Raw genomic sequence first — 12386 nt, 5'->3', positions numbered from 1 at the left:
AGATTTTATGTAAACCATGTGTTTTTAAAGAAACTCATACAATTCGCACATGTATTTTTTGTTATTTGGAGAAATATTTGATTATTTGGATGCAGTTTTTTGTTTGCATGGCATTGCCCCCACACCTAGCACAATGGATTATATAGGTATGATTAAATTATTATTTTAAATATTATTATTATTATTTAAAAATACCAAGATGACAGGGTGGACGAGCACACGACGGAGTGGACACATAAAGCAGAACACAAAAAGCATGACAAAATATGACAATGAAACATTTATTCAACTTAAAAAAATAAATATATAATTACATTCTCAATCACATTGATATAACCGAGAATTTAGAATGGCCTCTCTGGTTGAGATGAAACAGGCAGGGAGTTCAAAAACCTGCCCGTCTTTTCAGCAAAATGTAAACATAAGGAAAATTATAATAACAAAACATGAAAAAGCAAGTACATTAAATGTAACAATTAGTTTGTTATTTGTGGCCAAGAAATATTGTAGTAAATAAATTCTGTCAATTTGTAACATTTACAACATGTGGAACAACTTGCCCCAAACTGATATTTAGAAAAAAATATATACATTTGTGTTCAGAACACGATTCGATCTTTCAGTTGACCCTTGCCTAAATGTATTCCAGTGTGGTTCTATTGGGTTTTACATTAACTAAAAACCTAATGTAAACACCACATAACAGGGAAACACACTTCTGAAAAGAAATCTGGATACACATTAACAAACAATAACACGAGCAATAAGTCATTTTAAAGAACAGATTCCTGTTCATCTAAACTCCGCTCATCTAAACTGCTCTTCAATATACCTCCATGAAGCCTTGTCTATCTGTACAGAGCGTTTATTGAGACCCTGTGGCTCTGTAATCAGACAGAGAATTTGTTGGTCTGCATACCAGGTAATATCTTCTCTGGGACTAGGCCAGAAGAATTTATTTATCCCATTCCGGTGCATGCACTTAACCATAACGTTGTGCTCCTCCACTTTAATGATAATGCCAGGATAGGCTTCATCTTCATAATTCACCACACACATTCTCCAATGTGTTTCGCCTCAATGAATTGTGGACGCCATCTGGTTTCAGTTGTGCCATCAAATGCAGGGGCATGGTTATGTTCTTTACTTACAGTTGCCTCCATTAACTGGTAACAGGGACAATCCAGCACATCTGCCTCTCTCTTGCAGAGACATGTGATGTCCCGGTATTTCAGTTTGCCTGGTGAAACACTTAGCACCTGATGCACCCTCATTGTTCCTTTTATTGGAGCAATGGCAGGTATCTGATGTGTGATGAGAAGAGAGATGGTATGAACTTGAGAATTCAATGACATAATACTTTTAACAATAATGTTGTATGTATGATGTATACCATCTAAGCTGTTCTACAACCAATACTTTGAATCCTGGCTCTGTTCATTTTATCCACTATTCATTTTGTATGTATACATACTCTGAATTTTCTTTCAGCAGATACGTATGAATAAGTACATGTATATATATACATTGGTAATTGTAAAAAAGTAAGGTATACATTTAGGTTATTTTCTTACCTCTGGCTTTGATTCAACATCATCTTCACTGATGTAAAATAACTCCACTGAAGAGTTGTTTGATTTCAGTCTTTCATACAGGATTAAGGCATTTGGGATGTCCTCTCCATGTTTGATGGCTCTGTCTGCTGATCTCTTCAGTGCCCCACCAACACCATCTGGTGCCCCCTTGCCGTGTCCTGCCTCAAAGTAATTCCAGTTGATATTTTCAAACCCTAGTTTATATGGTTCTGTGGAAAGTAGGTAGAAATTCCCTTTCTGCCGATATTGATTGGCTGGCCCGTCACTGAAGAAGTGAAGTTTTTTAACTTCAGGGAACCTTTGCCTTATCATACCAAGTACTGGGTCAAGGTGGGCCCAAATAGCTGTAGGGTCATGTCGTCGACTTGGAGAAATAGAGCAGAAGGCGAGAGGTGACTGGTCTTCAGCAGTGTAAAGTACCCCTGTATGGAGAGTTGCCTGTTGGTGCGATCCTCCAAAGTGGACTGCTTGAATTTCTTGGCCGTATTTGCACAAGTAATTTTCACTAAAATCAATGTGCAGCATGCACTCATCTGTTTTTAAGGTCTCCCTGATTTGCCTGTAGGCTGCGTATTGCCATCTGATGTTGAAGATGTGTTTCTTAAATCTGCTGAGCCTTTTTTGAAATTGGCTAACCAGGTCAGACTTGGTTGTTACGAGATCTCTTTTGACTGTAATCATGGAGGATTTGTCTTCTCTATGGATCCTTTCTGTAGTCCATTGGGCTACACAAACCTCTGCTTCCCCAGGTTGTTTAATGGTTTGATATGCATTGAGGAGGCACTCCCTACACTCACTGTAAGCACATGCCTTTCTCTTTGAAGCACACACAATTGAATCTGCCATATCTTCTATACTTTTGGTAGACAATATACCATGACTGTGGAGGACATTTGCCATGAGTTGTGTGTTCTCATGTGTTTTGCACAAACACGTGTTGCGGTCAGCCTCTGTGGGTGTAACAACCCAAAATGGCCTAAACCGGCAAAACGTGCTGTATGACAGTTGGCCATGCTCCTCAGACAAAAATTTTATTTTTTGTCTGAGGACAAAGAATTTTCAGTGTGTCTGTGAGTAATCTTTTTTGCATTTTTTTCTTTTGTCGTGTGATTGTTTGTTTGCAGCCTGGTGTCATACAGCTAACATCATCACGGAGATAAAAAGACCTCACTTTCTCTTGATCTCCAGAGCTGCACCACTTTCTTTTCTCTTCACGGTTGCACAAAGATCCACACTGAGGGTTGCATTTCTTTTTTTGGAGTAGCCAAATGCCATTTGTGTGTACTTCTGTAGTTTGTACTTATTTAAAATACGTCCAGAAGTCACCCTGGCAATCAGTTGTCTTTCTCTTTCAGTTTTTGCGTTTCTGTATTTTTGCCTGATGTTCTCAACCAGGGTGGTGTGAAATAGCAGGGCTCTCTTAATGGGTGACCTAACTTTTTGCCCTCTTACCAATTCCCTGACTTTTGCGTGAGGAGACACTGAGGGTTCTTGTCTCTTCATCCTCTGGTACCTCTTTTTGTATTTTTCTCCTTTTCTCTTCTCCTTTGCCAGTTTTGCTTTCAACTCTTTCATTTCTTTCATAATTTTCTTCTTTCTTCTTTCTCGAATCCTTTTTCCTTGAATGTGCTGCCTAGAATACATAAATTACTGTTAGGTTTTTAGGCCAATCACTTTTAATTTGGCCTATTTCATCCCTAACTAAATTATTCAACTATAACCAGGGAAGCTATAATAGGTATTAGGTGACTATAATTAATACAATATTTGGCTAAGAGTTATGTTTCTTTTATATTATTCCCATACTACATTTATACTAACCTTGAGGGACCTAGCTCTGGTGGACAGTGCAGCTCCAGTGGTTCTGGAGTTGGAGTCTGCAACTCCACTATTGTCCTGGCTTTTGCTCTGGCAGCTTTCTTTGCCACCTTCCATTTTTTCCTTTGTAAACGTTTTCCTCTCTCTGTGAGGTCATTAATAACTTTCTTCTTCCCTGTATCTCTATCTTTCCTCCATCTATCCCTTTCTTTCTTAAGGTACGCATCTCTTTGTTCAGGGTTTGCGTCCCTGCGTTTTCTGTATTGCCGTGCACTTTCTGCCGCACTCAGAGGAATGTCCTGAGAACAGCAATGATTTTATATTTTTTTATATAAAAAAATATTATCTTGTTATATTATATCATATGTTTCCATAAAATGTAATATAACATTTCTATAAATTGCAATATTAACAACAAATGAATGTTATGTCCACCCTGTCATGTGTATGTCCACCCTATCGAAGTCTAAGTGGCCGACAGGGTGGACATTTTGGAACAACGACAGGGTGGACATTTTGAGCTTCAATTAGCATATTAGCTTACAACAAACTGTGACTAGGTAAATAGTTAGTCTGGTTGTTGAAGAGAATTTGGTATATTAAAACGTACATATTTGGAAATTATTGTATTTGAATCACTTCCAGTATATTTTATGCCGACAGGGTGGACATGTTAAGCTTTGGCAAAACAAGTAAGCAAACTCATATGAAGAAAATTTGTTAGTTGTAAAATCAGCAGCTACTCACCTCAGCAGTTGAATTTCCCGCCACTGAAGAGATACAAAAATCTGTTGTCCTGATGTCACTAATGGGGGTGGCCTGTTCTTAAAGGGGCAGATTCCACAATATGACAGGGTGGACAACCATTTAAGGGACATGGACAAACTCTTCTTTTTTATTAAATAAAAATATTGTTTTTATTATAAACTGATCAATACACTCAATTTGAGTAATATCTTATTAAAAAAAATATTAATAGGAAAAAATAAATAAAAAATAAATATGATTTTGACTATTTTACTCTCATTCAAATTTGATGAGCAGTGCCTGGGACATAGCAAAATAACATCCTCTTATTCAAAACTATAGAAAATCTTGAAAATGTATCTAAAGAGCCAAATAATGCTACTGTTATGAATACAAAACTTAGCCTTATATAACACACCCTTTCATAGTCATTTGTATGTTAAGTTATAATGGAAAATTAGTTATTAATGTTCAGGACACCAAAAGGCACCCTACAGTGATATTGACCCCTATAATATTTTACACGGGGGTTGCGTGAGAGCTTAATATTACTTTTGCAAGATGAAAAGATGGCCGTCAGGGTTTCGCCTCCAGAGTTTCATCGGATTTCGCCTCCGACGCGCGTCACGCGCGTAAATTTCGCTTCAAACTTTTGTTTTTTACGCGCGTCAATTTCGCTCTTGACGCGCGAATGGATTCAAAGTGGTCAAGCATATAACTAGACGCGGTAGGCGCGAATTTGACGCGCTATTCGCGTCCGGTGTGAACGCAAGACAACCTAATGTTTAAAAACACATTTTCTTCTCTTTGTCAAAAAGTAAAAATGCAAGACAACATGTGTTAAAGATACATCTAAAATTACGTGAAATGCTTTATCGTGTTTTAGTAATATAGGCCTAAATCAAAACACAAAACTTTATTTTTGTTAAAATATTTGTTTATATTTAAAGTGAATGTGTGTTTTGCTGCATAACCGTAGTCTTTGTTTTAGAATCTCATGTTTAAATTAAAAATGTAACAAATCTTTGTATTAAAGATATCGTCAGAATTCTTTAAAAACATTATTGCGTTTTAGTCAAATAAACCTGTTTGCTAAAATACTGTATTGCCTAGTGAATGTGGATTTAATTTGCAGCACACCCTTTACACATCGTTTTAGAAAGATACTTTCATGTCTTTAATACATTTAAGAATCTTTGTGCTAAAGATACATCTAAATTAGCATTTAAATGTGTTACTGCATTTTAGTAACATAACCGTGTTTGTTAAACTAAAGTTAAACGTAATCTTTCGTAACACCATTTATTCCTTATCTTTAAAAGTGAAAATCTGAATGAGTTTGCTTCACAACCAATATCCACTGATTTGGAAACATTGTTAAAGGTAAAAATGTAAGATATTTGTTGTTAGAGCTATAGCTAAAAAAATATATATTATTGTGTTTTAGTGAAATAAAAGTGTTTGCTAAACTAATGCCAAACATTCGCTTGGAAAAATATCATTTTAAAAGAGTAATGCACTTGTTAAACACCCGCTGCCGTCTCGCACACAAACGTGTCTCATCGGTGACATTTGCACACAAAATACACTAGACATTCTGTTTTAAATGGGTTGTGTTTTCAAATCTGAAGACCACATGTAATGTAATGAGTTTTTTACTATGGCTTAAAATAAAATATTTTTAGACTGACTACCGAATAATACACGTGTATAAACCTCGTATTACCTAATGAAACGGTTTAACCCCTTACAGAAGTAAACAAACATATGGTTTGAAAGTGTAAACAACACACCGTTCAGCCTGCTTTTTACAACGAAAAGAAGAAATAGTTATATCCTTTGTAGCTGTTTGATATTGGCATACTTCTGTTGCTCTGTTCTTTTATGTTGATGCGATGTTGCTTGTTGGTTGCATAGTTCTGAGCATTGTACTTTTTTTAAGTTTAATTCTATCATTTTCATCAGTCACATATCGAGAACTTGCACTTCGTTTGGCATTCTCTCTCTATAACGCTTCAGATTCAATTCAATGGTCTCATGTATCCATTGCTTTTATAACCCGCTTTTGTCTCTCATGTTTAAGACGTGTTGTTAAACACATTGCATTTGTCAAATCTTTTGCAAGTGTAACAGTTATGTTATTTCATTAGGCCTATACTTGTCAATGCCAGAAGATAAATCACACAACCACTCAGACTATTTCACTAAGACAGTTTACTTTATTAAACATCAGATTAATAAGTCCAGGCTGCAATACAAATACTGCGATGCAGCACACGTTATAAAAACACAACAGCCAACTCAAGATCCACTCAATTCATTCACAGTTTTACCCCAATTCACCGCACCCCCATAGGACGCAACACCCTCCCCCTCCCCTGATCCCTTTCCCAATACAGTTCCCGCACTGGGGACAGAGACAGACATCCATACAATGTTACATATAATAATTTAAAACACTTCCCTTGTCCTGGGTCGGCAAGACCCCTCCCTATGTATGAAGTGCAGGCACGGGTGATTCCAGCGGCCGCAAAGTCACACCAGGATAATAATCAGTCCATGTCCTTTGGCGGATTCTGATACCAATAAGGTCCACTGTCCTGCACAATAGCCCTATTACAGCAGGTAACATTATAACATTAGTCGTGATGTGTTCTTTTCGGAGATTCCGGTGACGCTAAAATAACGGCGACCCTAACTCAGTTTCCTCACACATCTCCCACGCTGGGATCCCCTCACTCACCCTGACCATCAAATTACATGTCGTGTCATGAGTTCACAATCACACCACAGCTATCTGACGCCATCTTCTCTTTAAATCTGGGGTTCGCGACAAACTCAAAATGACGTATATAAAAGTTTAAAACACATTTTATTCATGTCTCTTTTATATAATTCTCAACAGAAAAATACACTTTCCTTAGACAACAATTGATCTCATTTTGTTTTCCATACATTTAAACGACCGCACATCTTTCTGTCTAGTGATTTAACTCAGCGGCTGTTTTTATTATAATATTATTGAATGTAGGCCTATTAGCTTGTTTTTAGTAGGCGGTTGCGCGTGAAGAAAGGACCCATTCATTTACAATAGTAATATGTTTAGTTAAAATCTCTTTTAGAACTGAATAATGCAACATTGGGACGTTTGATAGTTTAATCTGTGCCTGAATCATTTAAAAGGACTGTGGATAGGCTATACCAAAACCCCGTTGTGAAATATTAAGAGATCAAAGATTTAAATTGACACTTCGAAATCTTGGCGTGTATTATCACTACACATGCCCACCACAAAACATCTGTCGATCGTCAGCCTTTATGTCTGAGTAATAAAATGAATTATCACGCCACAAGAAAACTGCGAGCCCCGCTGCTCAGCGCCTAAAAACCTAGATCAAAAACGCCTTATCAATTTGGATAATCTCGTGAAATAATTTTGATTGGAAAAATGCAATACAACACGTGTTAAAGTTACAATTTATAATGCATACTATTTCAATGACAATATTGTGTTTGCCAGTCTGAACCTAATGTTTAAAATACGTTTTAGTCTCTGGTAAAAGTAAATAACACTTGTTAATCATTGAATGTTGTTAAAGTTTTTATAATTTTAGAGTGCCTTTGCTGTATTTGCCAACTTGATAAAAATTTTTAAAACAAAATTTCAAAGTTTTCGTTAAATACATTTAAACGTTTAAATAATACTTTAAAACACACAAACACTGATCAGGAGGGGGTTAAGCCCCACCCCCGCGGAGGGGCTTGTCAACTGATCTTACGCCATTGTCATTTTGGATGAGATCGTGAAAGGACTTTTAACGGAGTCGTGTAAGATTTCTGTCTTATATAGTTAAAATTATATATTATGTTTTTAGAAAATGTATCCTGTTTGCTAGGTTAATGTTAAACATCCTCTTACTTACATCACTTATCGCTGAATGAGTTCATGAAAAGGATTTTAAACGGTAGATGTTGTGCTGCATTTTACAATTTATGCTATTTAAAATGCTCTTTGTTGAAATACAATTTTTAAATACATTTTATGTTTTTGTTCAGCATCTTTAAAGTGACATTGCTAGAGATGTGTTAGACAACGTAATGTTTAAAAACACATTTTCTTCTCTTTGTCAAAAGTTTAAAAAACAAAACAGTTTTTTCACCAAGCATTAAACCCCATTAAAGACATCATTTAAACACATTTTAAACGTAATACTACTTTTTTTGTCATCTCAGTTTTCCATTAAAGATTAATAATCTTTCTACTCTTTTAAATACACATATGGGGGTATCAGAACAGACACGTCATATCACAGCATGTACAGCATGTACAACTGCCCGAGGGAGGGGAGGGGGCGGAGGGAAAGGTCAAATGTACAGCAATTAAGCCATAAATCAGGGCCATAAATCATTTTTTGTCACAACGTACATAATACCTACTACTGACATTATCGACTTCTTCGAAAATACAAAATTGACGAGAAAAATGTTGTTGAATAGTCGTTTGATCTCATTTAACGTAACATGAAATCACATTAATTGACGCGCAAGAGCAGCAGTTCATGCCTGATGGAGGAAGAATTACACAGATCAGTCCAGATGCACTCTAAACTTTCACAGTATATTTTATGTAGATCCCAGATTATTAGGGAATGATTAAAACAAAAGTACATTCAGAAGCATGTACCGTTGTGGAATAAGCAGAGCTCTTTAAAGGAAACATCCTGGCGTTACATCTTAAATGCAGTAACATTTTATGCGTTATTGCTTTATTAAAGTTAAAATAATACAGAAGCAGGTCATGTTAATAACTATAAACTCAGAAACTTCTTTGTGGTCGGTGCCTTTTCTACGAGTTGCGCGAATGTCCCGATCTAAGGGGGTAAGATTGAAACTGCACCTGGCTGAGAGAGACTCTGCCTCGGGGACGCTCATCACTCGATCGCGCAGGCTTCATGCAGCTAGATTAGAACTTATTTAATCAAAATATCTATATATATGTCCATATGCATTTCTTATCGTGAAGAAAAATGGCAAAATGCAGCTTTATTAATAAGAGAGCACTTTGCACATTAGTTTGGAAATAGTTTTTTATTCATTCTATTGTACACTTGTTTATTTAGTTTTTGTTTTTAAGTACTTGGTAAAAACTTAAATTAAAAGTTGCAAAAGTTGAAGCAAATCTTATATAAGTGTTCAAAAATACTTTAAACATACATTGTTCAGTTTTGTTATCACATAACAAAAGTGATAACAAAAGTGGTGTAGCGTAGTGGACTAAACTGGTAAACTAACTGGTAATCAAAAGGTCTCTGGTTCGATCCCCACAGCCACCACCATTGTGTCCTTGAGCAAGACACTTAACTCCAGGTTGCTCCGGGGGGATTGTCCCTGTAATAATTGCATTGTAAGTCCCTTTTTTATAAAAGCGTCTGCCAAATGCATAAATGTAAATGTAAGTAAAAAATAATATATTTAAATTAAAGTGTTGCTCAATGGCATGTTTTTGTTCTTAGTTCTGCTGCTAATGTTTTGTAGACTTTGTTATTAAAAGAGTGTTGTTTAGTAACCTGTTTTTGTGTTTTGCTTTGGTACCGAAAATGGTTTCGAGTACCGTGAAATTTCACTGGTATTGGTACCGACTAATGAAATTTTGGTACCGTGACAACACTATCCCCTTCTGTCACTTACTCAACATTGTGTCGAATGTAGTGACACAAGTGGTCTTTCTCGAGAGCTTCACATACCTCTGAATTTGAGAAAAGGCCAATGAGAAATTGGCAGACAGAATTTGCATGTCCCGCACCCGGACATACGAGTATGAAGGAAAGCGGACATGTGTTTGTCAGTCAGATTTTTTTTCAGAGTCGAGCGGTTGTGCAGCAGCAAGCTGAAGTTCACTATTGTTCCACCCATCTTTGTTGGCAGAGCACTGCTGTTGGATCTACGGCGTATTACCAGCTGCTTTCTTCTTCTCTGCACACCATGCAGTCCTCGCCCCTGGGCGCTTCGAGAAAAAAGAGTGCTTCGTGTCTAAAAGAGTGCTTACTTCTAAAAGAGTAGTTTCCCCTCTAAAAGAGGTTGTTTTCACTCACAAAAGAGCAATACACAGCAGGCATTGAATGTCCTTTTCAGGACGCGTCTTTTTAAAGATGCCCTTCCGCCTCTGTGTAGTTCCTGGATGCGGTCGATATCTCTCCAAGACTGACGGTCATAGACGCTGCCTTATGTGCCTGGGTAGCGATCACACTGAGGCAGCATTTGTGGAGGGAACATGACCACCTGCGGTCACGGCTTTCATTTCTCAATGTGAATGCCACTTCAGCCGCCCCCCGTGTCCTTCTTACCACGGGATTGAGCATGACCCGGCTGGCGATGGAGGCGATTTGGGGATGACAACGGGCTCGGTTTCGCCTGGTAAATCTCCACTAACCACCCGTCCCCCCCGACACGCTCGCTTGCTTCCGTCCGGGCTCGAGGTGAGTATGGCTTGCCTCACATTCGTGCCATTCTCATGGTGCCCCGGCATCAAAATCCTACAGTCCCAGTTCTCAGTTACCTCGCCTCCGGACCCGTGACTGCCCATCTCCGGCAGGCCGGCGCTGACGAGTTCTGAAGACGCTTCTCCAGGACCTCTTCCTCAGTCTCTAACCCGGGTGCGTGGAGCAAGGTAAGTGCTTTGAGTCTTTTCTCAGCACCCAAGCCTCGGGATGTGCTTTTGCTTCCCGATGCGTTATTACATGCTTCCCCCACACTGTGAAGCCCCACTCAGTAAGTAAAAAATTATCATCCCTCTAGTGCCCCTCATGCGGTACTTGGATGCATGGCTTTCGCTATCCAACCTGCCGCGTTGGCTGGCCAGGACCATCCGACTCGGCTACATGATTCAATTCGCCAGGCTCCTGCCTTGTTTCAGCGGTATTCGATCCTCCTCCATACGCGGCGAAATAGTCAGCGCTTTACGGCAGTGATCACAACTCTGCTACTCAAGGATGCGATAGAGCCCATCCCTCCAGCCGAGATGAAGAAGGGTTTCTACAGCCCTTACTTCATCGTACCCAAAAAAGGCGGTTGGTTGCTCAGGTCGCTGCACGCCACTCATATCCCGGGCAATCACAACGCAACAGCGCTGTCACGACAGGTCTCGTCCAGGGGAGAGTGGAGGCTCCACCCCCAGGTGGTCCAGCTGATTTGGGGCCAGTTCGGCATGGCACAGGTAGATCTCTTTGCCTCCAAAGACAATTCCCACTGTCCGCTCTGGTACTCCCTGACAGAGGCCCCTCTCTGAACAGACACACTGGCACACAGCTGGCCCTGGGGGTTGCGCAATACACATTTCCCCCAGTGAGCCTTCTTGCACTGGTGCTGTGCAAGATCAGCGAGGACAAGGAACAAGTCACCTTAGTGGCTCCTTACTGGCCCATTCGGACTTCTCACAACAGCACCTCCGTGGCAAATTCCCCTGAGAAAGGTCCTTCTTTCCCAGGAATGGGGCACCCTCTGGCATCTGTGCCCAGACCTCTGGAACCTCCACGTCTAGCCCCTGGACGGGACGCGGAAGATCTGAGTGAGTATAATTTTTATTTGTTTATTCATGTTTTTTTTTTGTGCGTGTGTGTGTGTCTATATAATTTGCAACCACTGGGATGTTGTTTGGGCCAGGGTGGGATTGGGGATTGGGAGGGGGAGGGGTAATAGTGGGTGTTAAGACTGATTCTGTGAATATATGTTTTGTTCTTCTGTGTTAATTTAGGCAAGGCAAGGCAAGTTTATTTATATAGCACATTTCATACACAATGGTAATTCAAAGTGCTTTACATAGAAGAGATTAAAATAAGAATAAAAAAATAAGAATAATTGAAACAGTTTAGAATAAAATAAAATACAGTACAAACAGTTGGACACACAGTGGCACAGTGCTCATTCAGTAAATGGACAGCTAAACAGATGTGTTTTGAGTCTGGATTTGAATGTGACTACTGTAGGAGCACATCTGATCTCTTCTGGAAGCTGGTTCCAGCTGCGGCTGGCATAAAAGCTAAAAGCAGACTCTCCTTGCTTAGAGTGAACCCTTGGTATTTCTAGCTGATGTGATCCTATTGATCTGAGTGATCTGTTGGGTTTATATTCAGTGAGCATATCTGCAATATATTGAGGTCCTAGCCCATTGAGTGATTTATATACCAGTAATATATTTATGTGAATCAATAAAAAAAAAATATTCTGAAA

The sequence above is a fragment of the Xyrauchen texanus genome, chromosome 47 (assembly GCF_025860055.1).
Source record: "Xyrauchen texanus isolate HMW12.3.18 chromosome 47, RBS_HiC_50CHRs, whole genome shotgun sequence".
NCBI classification, from domain to species: domain Eukaryota; kingdom Metazoa; phylum Chordata; class Actinopteri; order Cypriniformes; family Catostomidae; genus Xyrauchen; species Xyrauchen texanus.
This window is presented reverse-complemented; position numbering follows the sequence as displayed.